The sequence below is a fragment of the Mytilus californianus genome, unplaced genomic scaffold (assembly GCF_021869535.1).
Source record: "Mytilus californianus isolate M0D057914Y unplaced genomic scaffold, xbMytCali1.0.p SCAF_23, whole genome shotgun sequence".
In the NCBI taxonomy this organism is placed as follows: domain Eukaryota; kingdom Metazoa; phylum Mollusca; class Bivalvia; order Mytilida; family Mytilidae; genus Mytilus; species Mytilus californianus.
The window spans coordinates 213,343-232,295 of record NW_026262672.1 but is presented as its reverse complement, the minus strand read 5'-3'; the positions used below and the strand labels follow the sequence as shown (position 1 = coordinate 232,295).

At 33.5% G+C, this 18,953-nt stretch overlaps 1 long non-coding RNA gene across 2 annotated transcripts in view; it reads right to left on the bottom strand.

The window, feature by feature from the left end:
- Positions 1 to 460: 460 nt before the first annotated feature.
- Positions 461 to 18,953, bottom strand: part of LOC127732297 (uncharacterized) — a 44,593-nt gene continuing 26,100 nt past the window's right edge. The window contains exons 1-2 of one of the 2 annotated variants that reach the window (XR_007996163.1): positions 2,554 to 3,206; positions 461 to 1,186 (exon numbers count right to left, since the gene is read on the bottom strand). This is a non-coding gene — a long non-coding RNA (uncharacterized LOC127732297). Of the gene's footprint in view, positions 1,187 to 2,553; positions 3,207 to 18,953 lie in introns of those variants that run through there. The other variant, XR_007996164.1, reaches the window with a different exon arrangement.

Here is an 18,953-nt window from a genome sequence, read left to right as displayed (position 1 = left end):
CAATATCCCATGGGATAAGGCAAATCCCATGGGATTGACCATTATCCCATGGGATTTTGGTTAAATCCCATGGGATTTTTTTGGGTCCCATGGGATAATTGTAGTCCCATGGGATATTTGTTGTCCCATGGGACAAAACAAATCCCATGGGACTATAATTATCCCATGGGATTTTTAATATCCCATGGGACAAAATAAAATCCTATGGAATTCAAATTATAAATATACAGTAATGTGCATGTTACAATGAATTCTGTTTGGTAGTAAAAAGTTTATAATATATATATGAGTGTATTTTGTTTTTTTTCATTTTGTCACAAACATGTTTTTAATTTGTTTATATGACAATAAAGATTATTATTATTTTGGAAATATAATAATATTTAAAGTCAAAAAATAAAATCCTTTAACTGAAATAAAATGATGATGTCTTAATAAAAGAAAAAAATATTGATTTGAAATCTTTGTCTTCTTTGTTTTATTATGAAAAATAGAACTGAAAAAAATATTTCATATTCTGACTGAATAAATTGACAAAGCACAGTTAATAGTTTACTCTTTTCATGAGGTAAAGTTTTCTTTGTTATAGTTCCATTGCAATACATGAATATGCAAATGATTTGAATCTTATTCCTTTGTGGTGTTCATAATATTACATTTATATTTGTAAATTTATAAAATAAACACTTTTCCTGTTAAGTTTTAGTTTTCTTGTTTCAGTTTGCTATGAACAATTATTCAGTCCACTATATAAGAGTCAAGTAAATAAATTATTTCATCCACTAGAATATTCCTACAATTCTAAGACAAAACATTTATGCAATCTGTTCTTCAAAAATCTTCTTCCGTACATCTTTATTGGATGGAGCGATTTAAATGAGTGGACAAAGCAAGTTCATTTGGACAACAAAATACTAATATATTTTTTCATTCCTCCCTTCTTTCAATTGATAATTACGTTGTTGCATTTACATGATTAAGTTCTTGAGCATCTATGATCATGATGATATGACTCCTTTTTGTTTATAGTAATTATGTTGAAATTTCCTCTTTCTTATGTAGGAAAAAAAACACATTCCATTTCAAATTAATAAAAAAGTCACACTATGTAGAAAAATATCAACTTTAAGTTTGCTGTTCAGTATTGACCTGTTGAATGATGATCATGAAAACCAAGATGTCTGACCTACAAATACACAAAACTCAAAAATTATAAATGAAGAGAAATACAGCAATAAAATGGCTATTTTATCATGTTTATGTACATTTTGATAAAAATTTCATTTGAATATTTAAAATTGTAAGAACTCTTATTTCAGTGCTTTGTGTCTATGGTTTTCATATTAGTTGTTTTTTGTGCCTTGTTGCAGTCTTTCGAGTTAAGCCAATTGCAACAAATGTTTACAGTTTGTTCAAATGTTGTGCTGTTATTAAAACCACTGTCCCAGGTTAGGGGTGGGTTGGGTGCTCACTAAATGTTTATTTTATTAGTTGACATTTGCTTTGAATTAGCTGCAAGTAACTGTGAGTACTAATAGATCTGTATGTTGAGTCTTTTTTGTTAAAGGGAAAGAATAAATTTCCAGCCACATCCGGTCTGTGTTTTTGGTAGCTGTTTTTCTACTTTGTTGCATTCTAATGAGTTAATAAAATTGAGAATGAAAACGGGAATGTATCAAAATAATTTAATTTTGGATGTAATGCGTCTTCTGATTGGCTGACGTTGTTTTGTTTATCAGCTCATAGACATAATTTTGTCATGTGACCGTGACGTCATCAACGTTTTTTCATGGTTTACTCCGATTTAAAATGGAATTTAGAATTAAATTATAAGAAATGACTGTAATATTTTTTCTGTCTATTTGAAATAACATAAAAAATGTGGTGCACACTTTAAAATAACCCGCTACGCTACGATTTTATAGTTTTTATATTGAACTGACACTTACACCACTGTCCTTAATTAGAGGAGGATTTGGCGCCAGCAAACATGTTAAACCATGCCACATTTTGTAAGTGTCTGTCCCAAGTCAGGGGTCTATTATTCAGTGGTTGTCAATTGTTGCTATATATCATATTTGTTTTTTGTTTATTGTTTTGTGCAAAAATCAGGCACTTAGCTTTCACCTTTATGGTGTTTCCCCCAAGCATGTTTAGCATGGATAGACATCATGCCCTTTTTAAATGACGCCATGCCCTTATTGAATTGTTTTACATTTGTTATTTCATGGCCTTTTATGGATTACTATGCAGTATAGGGTTTGCTCATTGTCGAAGGCTGTACAGTGAACTAATTTTGTTAAATTTAATGTCATTTGATCTCTATTGGAGAAAAGTCTCATTGGCAATCGTACCGCTTCTTATTTTTATATCAACCCTGCCATATTTTGCCTGTCATTATTTACAGGTCAACATTGGCCTCTAATAAGTAATTGCATTGCTTACATCCACTTAATTGAACTCTGGTGGATAGTTTTCTCATTTATCATACCACATCTTATTTTCATTATAATCATTATTCAAGGGCAATAACTTTTATAGAAGTGGACTTACCATTTAGGCTTTGTTGACGTCTGTAAATCTATTTTTGTTGATAATTTCTTTTGTTTATAGTTTCCTTTTATCTTTAATGTTCTTGCCCTACACATAAAAGGGTAAGCATTATCATTTAATGACAATAACTACTATTACATAATGAGTAGGCAACTGACAATTTTGGATCATTTGTATCTTGTCTTGCTCATCATTTTTGCTTGATATTATCAATATTCTATGAAAATGAGGTCACAGTAATATTAAACTTGTCAGACAGACATCTTCTTATTTTTATATGACACCTTGTAGTCATTCCATACACCAACAAGTAGACATATGCTTATAATATCTGATAAAATGAATAAAATGCTCCGCTGGGCGCAGTTTGATACGACCGCAGAGGTCGAACCCTGAACAGTTGGGGCAAGTATGGACACAACATTCAAGCTTGATACAGCACTGAATTTGGATTGTGATTAAATATTTGACACAGCATAGGTTTCTGACACAGAATGAATGTGGTCTAAGAACTTAAAATTTTTAATTTACCTATTCAAACCATATCATTATTATTTGCTTTTATATATAAATCAGAAAAAACCAATTTAAAATGGAAAATTTTAAAGAAAAAAAAAGGAAAAAAAGGGAAAAAAAATCCCCCCCCCAATTTTTTGAACTCCCTTATGATTCATCACCCCAAACTCAATCCCAGCCTTCCTTTTGTGGTATGGTACCTTGCAGTACAATTACAGAGATCCATACACTTATACACAAGTTATTGTCTGGAAACTAGAAAAATGCTTGTTTTTTTGGCCCCTTTTTGGCCCCAAATTCCTAAACGTTTAGGGCAATTACCCCCAAACTCAAACCCAGCTTTCCCTTTGTGATATGGAACCTTGTAGTACAATTTCATAAAGATCCATACACTTACACACAAGTTATTGTCCTGAAACTAGAAAAATGGTTGTTTTTTGCCCCTTTTTGGCCCCTTATTCCTAAAATTTTGAGGCAATTACCCCCAAAATCTATCCCAGCCTTCCCTTTGTGGTATGGTACCTTGCAGTACAATTTCAGAGAGATCCATACACTTGAACACAAGTTATTGTCTGGAAACTAGAAAAATGCTTATTTTTGGCCCCTTTTTGCTAAACATTTTGAGCAATTACCCCCAAACTCAAACCCAGCTTTCCCTTTGTGATATGGAACCTTGTAGTACAATTTCAGAAAGATCCATACACTTACACACAAGTGATGGTCATGAAACTAGAAAAATTCTTGTTTTTTGCCCCTTTTTTTGCCCCTAATTCCTAAAATTTTGAGGCAATTGCCCCCAAAATCAATCCCAGCCTTCCCTTTGTGGTATGGTACCTTGCAGTACAATTTCAGAGAGATCCTTACACTTGAACACAAGTTATTGTCTGGAAACTAGAAAAATGCTTATTTTTGGCCCATTTTTGGCCCCTTATTCCTAAACGTTTTGGGCAATTACCCCCAAACTCAATTCCAGCTTTCCCTTTATAATATGAAACCTTGTAGTACAATTTCAGAAAGATCCATACACTTACACACAAGTTATTGTCATGAAACTAGAAAAATGCTTGTTTTTTGCCCCTTATTCCTAATATTTTGAGGCAATTACCCCCAGAATCAATCCCAGCATTCCCTGTGTGATATAGAACCTTGTGGTACAATGTCAGAGAGATCCATACACTAACACACATGTCATGTCTGGAAGTTACAAAAATGCTTATTTTTTGCCCCTTTTTGGCCCCTAATTCCTTAACTGTTGGTACCATAACCCCCAAAATCAATCCTTATGGTAAAATTTCATAGAGATCCATTCACTTAAACCAAAGTTAGAGTGCGAAAACCAATGTGTCTTCGGACGACGACAACGCCAAAGTCATACCAATATATGACCGTATAAAAAAACTAAGAAAACTTAGCATTGACCAAAGAACCAAAAAATGCGATCATGGTTATATGAATCTGCCAGACAGACATGCACACCTTACAATCGTTACATCCGCCAAATATAATTTACCTGTTGCTTAAAGCATATGATAAACTGACAAAACAATGCAAACTTTTCATTGACCAATGAACCATGAAAATGAGGTCAAGGTCATATAAAACATGCCAGACAGACTGTGCATCTCACAATCATTCCATTCACCAAATATAGGGGCCTTATTCATGTTATTACCTAGGAATAGTCACGGATGTCATGGACTAGGAAAATTAGTCTGGGGACATAAATTACTGACATCGGACTAAATATACTAGTAAATTCTGTATCCATGGACTTTTTATACTAGTTATATTTGTCTGACCAGACAATTTATCTCTTACACTAGTTCTCAGAGAGACATGTCACCTTACCTTGACACATTATTCTGACTCTGAACAAACCAGTATTTGCTCTTACTCCTTAATAATACTGCGTGCTTAGGGGAGAAGCAGCAAATACCAACTTTAAAGTCTTTGGTTTTACCCGGTTGGGTTCAAAATAAACAACCTTCTGCACGTGAAGTGAACACGCTACCACGAGACCAGGCAGTATAATATAAGGAGTTTACCCAAGATTTAAAGTTTCCAAGTTTTTGCAAAACCTGGATCAAAATCATCATTGAAAAGCAATAACTTTTTAATAAGATTTAAGTTTCTCTTTGATTATTACAGTTTTCGAGATAAAAAGGCAAATTCAAGAAATATGAAGAAAAAAAAAATGGTTAAAATCTGTATTTAAGGCAACAACTCCTATGAGTCAGCTGCTAGTTTTGATGCAAATGGACAGTAGATTTTTTTTTTCAACATTCTGAACATTTCTACCCTTGTAAGATATTGTCTATCTATTTTAGCCTTTTGTAGCTTATTATGCAGTTTGGCTTTTTAGCCCATTGTTGAAATCTGTACGGTGACCTATATAGTTGTTAACTTCTACGGTTTAAGTTTCTGTTGAAGAGCCGTCACATTGGCAATGATACCATATTTGTATATGTTTTTGTCATGTAGGTGTAAGGAGACAACCTTTTGATTTTCTGGTGGGATAAAAAGGGGAGACAGATTTTTTATCACCTGGCCTGGTAAGTTTTTCAGGGTTCGTAAGGATAGAAAACCCGGCAAATTGTAACAAACCCCTGTGGTACGACCATATTTGCCAAAAGATTAGTCCAAATAATTATGACGTCTTGCAAGGCTATTTTAACTTTTTTCTGGGCACGTAATAGTCAAAGTTGTGACTGAGTGCGGAAATATGAAGATAGATAGATAGAAAAATTATATAGGGACATAACTGAAGAACGGTAAAAGTGATGCTACCCAAATTTGAACTTGATCTGAGTTTTGTGGTAATAAGCATTGTGTGTAAGTCTCATAACATTTGGTTGAGGCTAACTTAAGTAGAGAACAGAAACTAAAAATTCAGCAATTTTTCTATTTGTAAACACGCATAACTCTAGAACGGTTGTGTATAAGTTTTATAACATTTGGTTGAGACAAACTAAAGTTAGAGAACGGAAACGAAAAATTCAGCAATTTTTATGTTTATAAAGGGACATTACTCAAGAATGGTAATTTGTCGCCACCTAATTTCGTACTTAATCTGTATTATGTAGTAATAAGCATCGTGTTATTTGTGTATAAGTTTCATAACATTTGGTTGAGGCAAACTAAAGTTAGAAAACGGAAACAAAAAATTTGTACTTGATCTTAGTTTTGTGGTAATGAATATTGGGTATAGGTTTCATAATGATTGGTTGAGGCAAACTTAAGTTACAGAATGGAAACTAAAAATTTGCAATCGTTCAATTTATAAAGGGCATAACTCAATAATGGTTAAAGTGACACTACCAAAATTCAACTTGATCTGTGTTTTATCAGTGGAAGTCAAAATTAAACATTGCATTGTATAAAGCATTGATTGTAGTTGATTCAACTATAATAATGGACAAAGGGAGATAATTTCAATTTTAAAAATTACTTGATATTTAGCATGTTTAGAAGAAAATAAAAATTTTGCAATTTTTCCATTTATAAAGGGGCATGACTCTAGAACGGGTTAAAGTGACGCCACCGAAATTCAAACTTGATCTGTGTTTTGTGGTAATAAGCATTGTGTATAAGTTTTATAACATTTGGTTGAGGCAAACTTAAGTTAGAGAACGGAAACTAAAAATTTTGCAATTTTTCCATTTATAAAGGGGCATAACTCTAGAACGGTTAAAGTGACGCCACCAAAATTCAAACTTGATCTGTGTTTTGTGGTAATAAGCATTGTGTATAAGTTTTTACTTTAACATTTGGTTGAGGCAAACTCAAGTTAGAGAACGGATTTTGGGACGTACGGACGTATGTACGTACAGACGGACAAGGGTAAAACTTAATGCCCCCACCGCTACGGCGGGGGCATAAAAAAAATAAAATAGCCTTGCTAGACGTCATATAATTATTTGGACTACCAAAAGATGTAACCTAATTCTTACTTGTTTGGGGAAGAGGGGATTAACCGAACCACTATTCAATCTAAATCAGTGAACTGAATTATTGTCTTCTGCAGTAGTCCGAGTCGACATCTGTAACTAATCATGCAAATTGATAGTCAACAGTATACCTTTTTCAGAATGTCAAAAATAACAAAAGTATATAGGAAAAAAATTCTGATACAAGTGCCTGTGATATATCTGTCAGTCCCAGAATAATAAATATAATTGTATCTTAATCTTTGAGAAAATTCCGATTATTAAATTGTTAAATTCTTTAACGTCATAATTATATCAAAGTTTAATTTTTAAAGTTTTAAATTTTAAAGTTAAAATGAATATTCCGTTTTGATCTGAGGAAAAACTTTTTAAACTGTAATGACATGGTCAGTCAACTGATTTGTTGCATGGCTGATTACAGGTAATTAAAGCATGCAGTAATTTTCCATTACGACAGTGCGTGTACCCTGGGGTGTGTATAACGTATTAGAAATATCATAGTTTTCTAGAGAACATCCTGTCTATGTGTAATACAGATTGATGACATTACACAATTTTTTTTTCGTTAAATGTAGTTAAGTATCTGTGTCCATTCCCTATTGCAACACTACAATTCTTTCGAAGAAAAAAATGTTAAAATTTAAAAAAAAAAATCATTTATATAAAATAAAGAAGAAAAAAGTAGCAAATAAACTTATGTAACTACGCATTGAGTAAACATAATTTCACTTTACATGTACAAACCCTTGAGAAAACGTATATATAGATGTGTTTAAAAAGGCCAATTCCCAGTGGATTTATTTCACACTAGGACCACAGGCACTTGTCTCAGAATTTTGTTTCCTATATACCTTAATACAGGGACTTTCTATACTAACTTAGTATAGAAAGTCCCTGCTTAATATAACATTAAAAGTATATAGGGCATTTTTTTCCTGAGACAAGTGCCTGTGACTAGGAACTAAGATAACTAGAACTAAGTTCATTGGAAAGTCTTTTTGTTTGATACATGTATACCTATAGATAATGTACATAATTAAGAACAGCTTCAAATATATGCCTGTAAATTAACGGTACGTCTAAAAACCGCTCAGGACCTCCTGAGTGCAGACAGGACATAAAAAGTCACTCAGGACATGTATATATGTTTTAGTGAGCGTTGAGGGTATACATTCGATAGATAATTTAATATTTGATCTTATAATTTTGGTTTTGATAAAATCAAACCAACATTAAAGAAGTTATTTGGGATACGTCATGCATGACCGATGATCATATTCAATACCAATCATCATTTTGATTACAACGTTTGATCTTTAATAATTAGGACTGATTGGTGATGGTTATAAGCACATACAAGTAAACTTTGCAAACAAACAAACAAAAAACGTTTCCTTGGAAAAAATATAAAAATACATGAATATTGTTTTTACAAAAAAAGTTAAATAAATTTTTCGTTTTGTATGTAATAATTGAAGCCATTTAGAAATATAAGAAATCTTCACATAGTCGGGAAATTTTCATTTCAAGTTATTTCATTTGAAAACGTTAACAAATATAGATCTTATTCGATGTAAAATGTGGCGTCCTTGGAGATCAAAACCCCGTTTAAATAGGGTTTGTCTACTTTCGTCTATTGCCGAACATTCTATAATCAAGGATTTTTACAAATCCTTGCTATAATATAATGAATCGCGTCGCCAATATCACCACAATTACATAAAGTACAAATACACTCTTCTCCTAAATATTTGGCATCTAACAATTACAATAGGAAATTTTGAGTCGAAACTGAAGTACCAAATCTACAAAAAGAATCACTATTTTTTGTAGTAGTAGACGTTGAAAACTAAACTGTTTATAATCTTTTTTTTCTCCTAAATTAATTGAAACTCCTGAAATAATTTAACATTATCTATAGACAGCTTACATATGCAAATCTTTTTAGAAGTATGTGAGTGTATAGTAATAATTTGTTCATTAACCCCCCTTTTTCCTTCTATAAAATTACATTGTAATCGATTTTATTTCCAAATTTTTGTTTGGTAGGATTGACACTTAGAACGTACAACAAAAAGTAACAAGTAAAAAGTCACGATTCAGTTTTGGGATATTTTTTTCTTTGAATAAACTTAATTTTAAAAACGTTTCAGTATTTTTCTGAAACATTTTTAAAAGGAAACGGACTTGTAAACAAAATTTATTTTTTAATATTAATATGAACAATGATTGTTAAGAAAACAATCCGCAAAAGTGGTTTGGTAATTAACTGAAGTCATGCTGTCAAAAATATCTCCTTTTTATAAGTTATTGATAAAAAAAATTATTTGAAGGCGAATTAATCATTTCCTCAACTAAATACATTTATCTATAAATAAAGTCAATTCGTCAAGAACTTTCTCTCATATATTTAAACAATTGTAAAATAATTAATCTAAACCTTTGTCCTGCGACTTTCTGTCCGTTTACCAATACTTATTCCTTGTTAATTTTTTTCATATCCATTTACGAATACTTATAACGTGATAATTAATTTTTCCGGATGCTTTTTATCCTATTTTCATATCAAACAACCATGTTACCCGTAGAACGGAGTTAAGTACAAATTTAGGAATTTAGTACTTAAAATTTTCAACAACACAATTTTACACTTTCATTTACCTGGATTTTTTTCTACGCTTCGAAGCCGCTACCCTATATCAAACTTATCCAACACCTCGCATGGCGTATTCACGATGTGGAGGGATTGACAATATACAATCAAAGTTAGCAATATACAGCAAGTAAGTAATTGGGTGTTGAATGCCAGTAGATTTGAATTTGTAAATTTTTAAATTGAATTTAACCTGTTTAGAACGTGTATTGTTGAAATGTTCAATACAATTACACACATAATCTGGGCTGATATGCATAAAACCACTTTAAGTTCAAGGTATCAATAAAACTGGGTCTGCATGAAAAAAATGACTTATCACATAATACCAGAACCTATGTTTAGCCGATAAGAAAATATAGCTGTAGGCCTAGTTGAAAATCTTTACAAATTATTTATTCTTTTAATTTCTGTTTGACTGTCTGGGTGCTTCTTATATGTTTTAAATGCTATGGTCAAGTTTTATATACTGTTGTACGTCATTTGGTCGTTTTTTAAGTTTTTGCCATGGCGTTTGTCAGTATGTCTTCGACTTATAAGTTTTATCAAGGATTTGGATAGTGAGATTGGTTTTATATAATCTGCATCTCTTGTGCTGTATTTTAAAATGTATTACAATTGCTGCATCTTTACACAGTCATCAATACACCAAAAAATATGAATAAAGCTTTCGTATATATATAAATAAGGAGATGTGGTACGATTGGTAATGAAACAACTATCCGCCAGTTCAAGTCAAAAACCTGATATAAGCAAATGTGACTTACTTACTTACTATAGTCAGAGAGATCTTGAATCTGAATTCAAGGATACGAAGTGGGAAGGGTTTAGAGGTGGATTAAGGTGAGGGCATGGGGGGCCGCCCCTTTTTTTGGAAAAAAATTGGTCGATTATTTAGAGAATGAATGAAGCGGGCCCCCTCTTTATGCATGACAGTTAGTGCCTCCTTATGACATTTTTTGGATCCGCAAATGGTGAGGACTTCATAAAAAAATATTTAGTAAGTTTTTGTTTTGTGATAAATAATGTATTTAGACAGAAATAGGATAAAATAAACTACCGAAAGCTTAAGTATGGATGGGGGTTAACAGAATAGAGAATAACGGGCAAACAATAAAGATTAAAGAATAATGAAAATTAATGCTAAAATATGAGGAAAGAGAGGTTCATTTTTACGGCGGCTCAGTTTTGTCTTAAGAATAAACATAATTGATAAGTTTCTTTCCCCTGCATTTCTCGATCGCACTTGTAAATAGCACATTGGTCTCAAGACATTGGTTACAACACTTGCCGTCAGTACTCAAAATTGGAAAAATATTAAATAAGAAGGTATAGAAAATTGAATTAATGCACACACACTATTATCAACCACAGACATGATGTTTTTCTCAATTTACCTAAATCGTTATTCCGCAATACAACGAGGGTGAAAACCCACCATTTTGAACACAGTCACAGGCACCGGCATGCTGTGATTGATTGATTGATTGTTGGTTGCTTAACGTCCAGTGGCAAATATTTCATGCATATTCAGGACGAGAACAAGTTCACAATAAATGCAATAGGTAGGTTCTGTAATAGATTAAGGGATTAAAGTCGGAGAAATTTAGACTGCCACGGGAAATGAGGGTATATTGGAAAGGGACAAAAATTCAGCCTTGCAACAGGTCACCTACGGACCCCTCAAAGAGTTGTTGCAAGGGTTCTTAACGTGCAAAGAGCGTGACACTCTCTTTACACGAGGCATCGGATTTAACGTCCCCATTCTGACCGGACGTGGCTGCAAATTTGTACATCCCGCACAGCCAAACGGACGCCCCACTTTAGCACGGGTTTTACTGCCGGTCGGAGGAAGACCAATGGTGACCATACTTCTATTCCCCAGTCACCCTTGGGGGGGGCATGCTGTGAACTTGTAAGTTTCCCCAAATGAGTAACTATCCATTACTTTTCTAGTGTAAAGTTTTATTTAATATATTTTTCCCGATTAGAAAACATTCTAAAAAGGTTTTTTTTAAGGGGAGCTTTATAAAAAAAAATGGGGCATGGCTTTATTGGGGGGTTAAAAAAATAATTGGAAAAAAAATGTTAAAAAAATATACAAAAAAAAAATATTACAAATTAGTTGCTTTTCATGTGGGCCATTTTCTGTTGACAACCTTTTTTTTCTTTTGGTACCCCCATTTCCTTTTGACACCCCAGATTTTCACATGTTACTACTTATACATCTTCAGCATCATTTATATTACAGTACATCTCATTATATTTATAACACAATTATTATATATATATATACCTATATACCTTACTTGGATTCGAAACTCCAATCTTGGGATCTGTAGTCCACTGACTTAGCCACTAGGCTATGACAAGTTAGGTGATATGTGTTTTAAAAATAATTATATCCTTATAGGTAATTCCATATGGGGAAATCAGGGTTATTGTTGCACTTTAAAATAGGTAACAAAATACTTTTGTAAAGTTTAAATAATCTAATTAGCAATACAGTGAATTTTCAAATGAGTATTTTTCACACCCCAGTAGTTACACTGGTCAAAATGTATTGGTATACTATTGAATTGATTGATTGATTGATTGTTGGTTGCTTAACGTCCAGTGGCAAATATTTCATGCATATTCAGGACGAGAACACGTTAACAATAAATACAATAGGTAGGTTCTGTAATAGCGGCTTCCGGGATTAAGGTCGGAGAAATTTTGACTGCCACGGGAAATGAGGGTAAATTGGATAGGGACAGAAATTTAGCCTTGCAACAGGCCACCTACGGACCCCTCAAAGAGTTGTTGCAAGGGTTCTTAACGTGCAAAGAGCGTGGCACTCTCTTTACACGAGGCATCGGATTTAACGTCCCCATTCTGACCGGACGTGACTGCGAACTTGTACATCCCGCACAGCCAAACGGACGCCCCACTTTAGTGAGGGTTTTACCGCCGGTCGGAGGAAGACCAATGGTGACCATATTTCTATTCCCCAGTCACCCTTGGGGGGGCTATTGAATTGAAACGTACTCACTATTTATTTCATTTTCTTTGTTTATTTGGAATTTCTATTGATTTAACAAGGGCGATTCTTCAAGTCCATGTTGCAGTAAGGATAACACATACATGAATTTAAGAAAACGGGAAGTTATTAATAAACCGAAAAATGAGATAAGTGAGGAGGTATCATCAGATTCATCATCATTTCAATGTCATGAATGTGGATAATTTAATATAAATACAAGTTTTGAAATTGACAATGAATATGAACCTAGTAAAAGTTTATTTTCATTGTCTGAAGAATCATCGCCTTTTGCTTGTGGTCAACAAAAAACTAGCAACGTAGTTGAAAAATAAAAATTAGAAAACTTTGTTGATCCCACTACATGCACTAGTGGTGCATGCAATAACTTAATTGAGAATCGGTGGTGGTGTATCAAATGACAACTGCCAACCACACATAATAGATCTAAAACTTTTGATAAACATTTAATGGAATATATGTGGAGAACATTATATTCAGATAAAACATCACTTTTTGACAGTTTCATTCAGGACATGTGTAAAGTATATCCCCTTTCTTGATTTGAAATTAATTTTTTCAAAATAAAAATGAAATCATTATAAATCTCATTTTGTTTCATTTTCCTTTATAGTTATTATATATATATTACTATTGTACATCAAATACATATTAAATCAATTAATTTTTACAACATTTTTATGACACATATCCCTGTTCCAAGAAGTGACCCCCTATTTCTGTTTGACACCCCCATTTTCCTTAAATCTTAGTTAATACCTTGTAAAACAATTTTTTATTATAACAATTTTTTATTATTGTACATTAAATATATATCAATTAAATATATTTTTACAACATTATGGGTGGGGGTGCCATATGGTCCCACATTTGATTTGAAATGGCATATCAGAGAGATATATAAACATATATCATAGGCTGATCCGGCGGGGGGGGGGGGGGGGGGGGGGGGCTTTCTTGGGAAAAATTTGGTTGATTATATAGGGATCACTGAAGCATGACTGGAGCCGGCCCTCCCTTATGAAAAGTTCTGGATCTGCCACTGTATATTCATGAAATAAACCAACAAATTATCCAAAAGATGAATAATACTTAATACTTACGACTAAAATTGATTATAAGTATACTTGAGTCGGTTTTACAAAAAAAAACTTACAATTTATCGTAAGTATACTGTATTGTACATGACTTAATTACTATCAATATTATTTGTAAGTTTTTTTGTGAAACTGACTGCTGAATTGTTTTTCCATGCTTATGGTACATCTAAGTCGTATGCTTTTTTTAAAACCACCTCCAGGGTATAATGTCTGCTCGCCCATATAATCTGTTTGTAGATATAGGAAGATGTTGTATGAGTGCCAATGAGACAACTCTCCATCCAAGTCACACAATTTATAAAAGTAAACCATTATAGGTCAAGGTATGGTCTTCAACACAGAGCCTAGTTTTTATCAAAAATGAAATATATTGATATTAATAGTATACAGGTTAAATAATTTATTCATACATTTTTAATTGACTGACTAGAATTATCATGATTATTGAGGAATTTGAACCATTCCTGTTTTTAAAAAGGGACAAAAATAAAATTTATATATAATAACAGGGTGATACAAATGAGAAAAACTCAAGAAATTGTTTTCAATTAAGATAAATACATGGTTTTCAGTTGATTTTTAAAGCAGAGGCAGATTTAGTTTAAAGTTGGAAAAAATTGTTTGTACCAACAAAAATAAATACAGAAAGTTAATCCAGAATTATGTGTTTATCATTTTTTTTATGTTTAGGTTGCCAGCAAGATGAAAAGAACAATGCAGTTCAAAAGTCAAAATGTGGATAAGCTGCGGTACAAGGTCCTAATTTTGCAGATTTTCATATTTTGCATGAATGAATTTGAAGTTTATATCCTGGAGGGCAGAGAAAGAAAAGAAACACTTCAGTTTTCCTGCTTCTGAAGGATAAATGTAAAACATCTTGTTTGGTAAGTTTTATGCTCTGTTATGATAGTGTTTGTGCATCCATCTGTCTTTCTCTAAATTGTATTCACTTTAAGTTTTTGGTTACAGTTCACCATGAACTTCACTTAGTAACTTGTGGTTTTACATGTATATACTCAAAACTTAGTACTTTAAAATGTTCATGTATTTTTGTCGAGCCTGCAACTTTTGTCGCAGAAAGCTCGACATAGGGATAGTGATCCGGTGGCGGCTACGGCGGTGGCGGCTACGGCGGTGGCGTTAGCAGTGGGCATTAGCTAACTTCCTAAAAGCTTTATATTTTAGAAGGTGGAAGACCTGGATGCTTCATACTTTGTATATAGATGCCTCATGATACGAATTCTGTCTGAAACATGTCCATTGTCCTTGACCTCATTTTCATGGTTCAGTGACTACTTGAAAAAAAAGTTCAGATTTTTTGTAATGTTAATTTCTCTCATATTTTGAGTAATAGGATAACTATATTTGGTATGTGCATACCTTGCAAGGTCCTCATGCTCGTCAGAGAGTTTTCACTTGACCTAGACCTCATTTCATGGATCAGTGAACAAGAACTTAGTCTTAAATGCATGATTTTTTTATTAGTTGTTAGTGGCTTTGTACTAGCTGTCAGTAACTGCGAGTACTCTCAGATCTGTACTTAGTGTCTTTTTGTTGTTTGGATGTACAAGTACCCGGCCACGTCCACTTGTACTTGTAGTATTTGTATATTATCCATCTGATGAGTTAAGCCTCTTTCAACTGATTTTTTTTGCGGTCGTATATTGGTATGATGTTGGCGTCGTCGTCGTCCGAAGACACATTGGTTTTTGTACTCTAACTTTAGTTTAAGTGAATGGATCTCTATGAAATTTTACCATATAAGGTTCAATACCACAAAAGAAAGGTTGGGATTGATTTTGGGGGTTATGGTACCAACAGTTAAGGAATTAGGGGCCAAAAAGGGGCCAAAAATAAGCATTTTTGTAACTTCCAGACATAACTTGTGTGTTAGTGTATGGATCTATGACATTGTACCACAAGATTCCATATCACAAAGGGAATGCTGGGATTGATTTTGGGGGGTAATTGCCTCAAAATATTAGGAATTAGGGGCCAAAAAAGGGGCAAAAAACAAGCATTTTCTAGTTTCATGACAATAACTTGTGTGTAAGTGTATGGATCTTTCTGAATTTGTACTTCAAGGTTCCATATCACAAAGAGAAAGCTGGAATTGAGTTTGGGGGTAATTGCCCAAAACGTTTAGGAAAAAGGGGCCAAAAATAAGCATTTTTCTAGTTTCCAGACAATAACTTGTGTTCAAGTGTATGGATCTCTCTGAAATTGTACTGCAAGGTACCATACCACTAAGGGAAGGCTGGGATTGATTTTGGGGGTAATTGCCTCAAAATTTTAGGAATTAGGGGCCAAAAAGGGGCAAAAAACAAGCATTTTCGAGTTTCAGGACAATAACTTGTGTGTAAGTGTATGGATCTTTATGAAATTGTACTACAAGGTTCCATATCACAAAGTGAAAGCTGGGTTTGAGTTTGGGGGTAATTGCCCAAAACGTTTAGGAATTTGGGGCCAAATAGGGGCCAAAAAAACAAGCATTTTTCTAGTTTCCAGACAATAACTTGTGTTCAAGTGTATGAATCTTGGTTATTTCTGATTTATATATAAAAGCAAATAATTATGATATGGTTTGAATAGGTAAATTAAAATTTCTTAGACCACATTCATTCTGTGTCAAATATTTAATCACAATCCAAATTCAGAGCTGTATCAAGCTTGAATGTTGTGTCCATACTTGCCCCAACTGTTCAGGGTTCGACCTCTGCGGTCGTATCAAGCTGCGCCCCAGCGGAGCATTTTATTATTGTTCGTTCTTATGTTGTACTGTTACACCACTGTCCCAGGTTAGGGGGAGGGTTTGGATCCCGCTAACATGTTTAACCCCGCCACATTCTGTATGTATGTGCCTGTCCCAAGTCAGGAGCCTTTAATTCAGTGGTTGTCGTTTGTTTATGTGTTACATATTTGTTTTTTGAAATGGCATATCAGAGAGATATATAAACATATATCATAGGCTGATCCGGCGGGGGGGGGGGGGGGGGGGGGGGGCTTTCTTGGGAAAAATTTGGTTGATTATATAGGGATCACTGAAGCATGACTGGAGCCGGCCCTCCCTTATGAAAAGTTCTGGATCTGCCACTGTATATTCATGAAATAAACCAACAAATTATCCAAAAGATGAATAATACTTAATACTTACGACTAAAATTGATTATAAGTATACTTGAGTCGGTTTTACAAAAAAAAACTTACAATTTATCGTAAGTATACTGTATTGTACATGACTTAATTACTATCAATATTATTTGTAAGTTTTTTTGTGAAACTGACTGCTGAATTGTTTTTCCATGCTTATGGTACATCTAAGTCGTATGCTTTTTTTAAAACCACCTCCAGGGTATAATGTCTGCTCGCCCATATAATCTGTTTGTAGATATAGGAAGATGTTGTATGAGTGCCAATGAGACAACTCTCCATCCAAGTCACACAATTTATAAAAGTAAACCATTATAGGTCAAGGTATGGTCTTCAACACAGAGCCTAGTTTTTATCAAAAATGAAATATATTGATATTAATAGTATACAGGTTAAATAATTTATTCATACATTTTTAATTGACTGACTAGAATTATCATGATTATTGAGGAATTTGAACCATTCCTGTTTTTAAAAAGGGACAAAAATAAAATTTATATATAATAACAGGGTGATACAAATGAGAAAAACTCAAGAAATTGTTTTCAATTAAGATAAATACATGGTTTTCAGTTGATTTTTAAAGCAGAGGCAGATTTAGTTTAAAGTTGGAAAAAATTGTTTGTACCAACAAAAATAAATACAGAAAGTTAATCCAGAATTATGTGTTTATCATTTTTTTTATGTTTAGGTTGCCAGCAAGATGAAAAGAACAATGCAGTTCAAAAGTCAAAATGTGGATAAGCTGCGGTACAAGGTCCTAATTTTGCAGATTTTCATATTTTGCATGAATGAATTTGAAGTTTATATCCTGGAGGGCAGAGAAAGAAAAGAAACACTTCAGTTTTCCTGCTTCTGAAGGATAAATGTAAAACATCTTGTTTGGTAAGTTTTATGCTCTGTTATGATAGTGTTTGTGCATCCATCTGTCTTTCTCTAAATTGTATTCACTTTAAGTTTTTGGTTACAGTTCACCATGAACTTCACTTAGTAACTTGTGGTTTTACATGTATATACTCAAAACTTAGTACTTTAAAATGTTCATGTATTTTTGTCGAGCCTGCAACTTTTGTCGCAGAAAGCTCGACATAGGGATAGTGATCCGGTGGCGGCTACGGCGGTGGCGGCTACGGCGGTGGCGTTAGCAGTGGGCATTAGCTAACTTCCTAAAAGCTTTATATTTTAGAAGGTGGAAGACCTGGATGCTTCATACTTTGTATATAGATGCCTCATGATACGAATTCTGTCTGAAACATGTCCATTGTCCTTGACCTCATTTTCATGGTTCAGTGACTACTTGAAAAAAAAGTTCAGATTTTTTGTAATGTTAATTTCTCTCATATTTTGAGTAATAGGATAACTATATTTGGTATGTGCATACCTTGCAAGGTCCTCATGCTCGTCAGAGAGTTTTCACTTGACCTAGACCTCATTTCATGGATCAGTGAACAAGAACTTAGTCTTAAATGCATGATTTTTTTATTAGTTGTTAGTGGCTTTGTACTAGCTGTCAGTAACTGCGAGTACTCTCAGATCTGTACTTAGTGTCTTTTTGTTGTTTGGATGTACAAGTACCCGGCCACGTCCACTTGTACTTGTAGTATTTGTATATTATCCATCTGATGAGTTAAGCCTCTTTCAACTGATTTTTTTTGCGGTCGTATATTGGTATGATGTTGGCGTCGTCGTCGTCCGAAGACACATTGGTTTTTGTACTCTAACTTTAGTTTAAGTGAATGGATCTCTATGAAATTTTACCATATAAGGTTCAATACCACAAAAGAAAGGTTGGGATTGATTTTGGGGGTTATGGTACCAACAGTTAAGGAATTAGGGGCCAAAAAGGGGCCAAAAATAAGCATTTTTGTAACTTCCAGACATAACTTGTGTGTTAGTGTATGGATCTATGACATTGTACCACAAGATTCCATATCACAAAGGGAATGCTGGGATTGATTTTGGGGGGTAATTGCCTCAAAATATTAGGAATT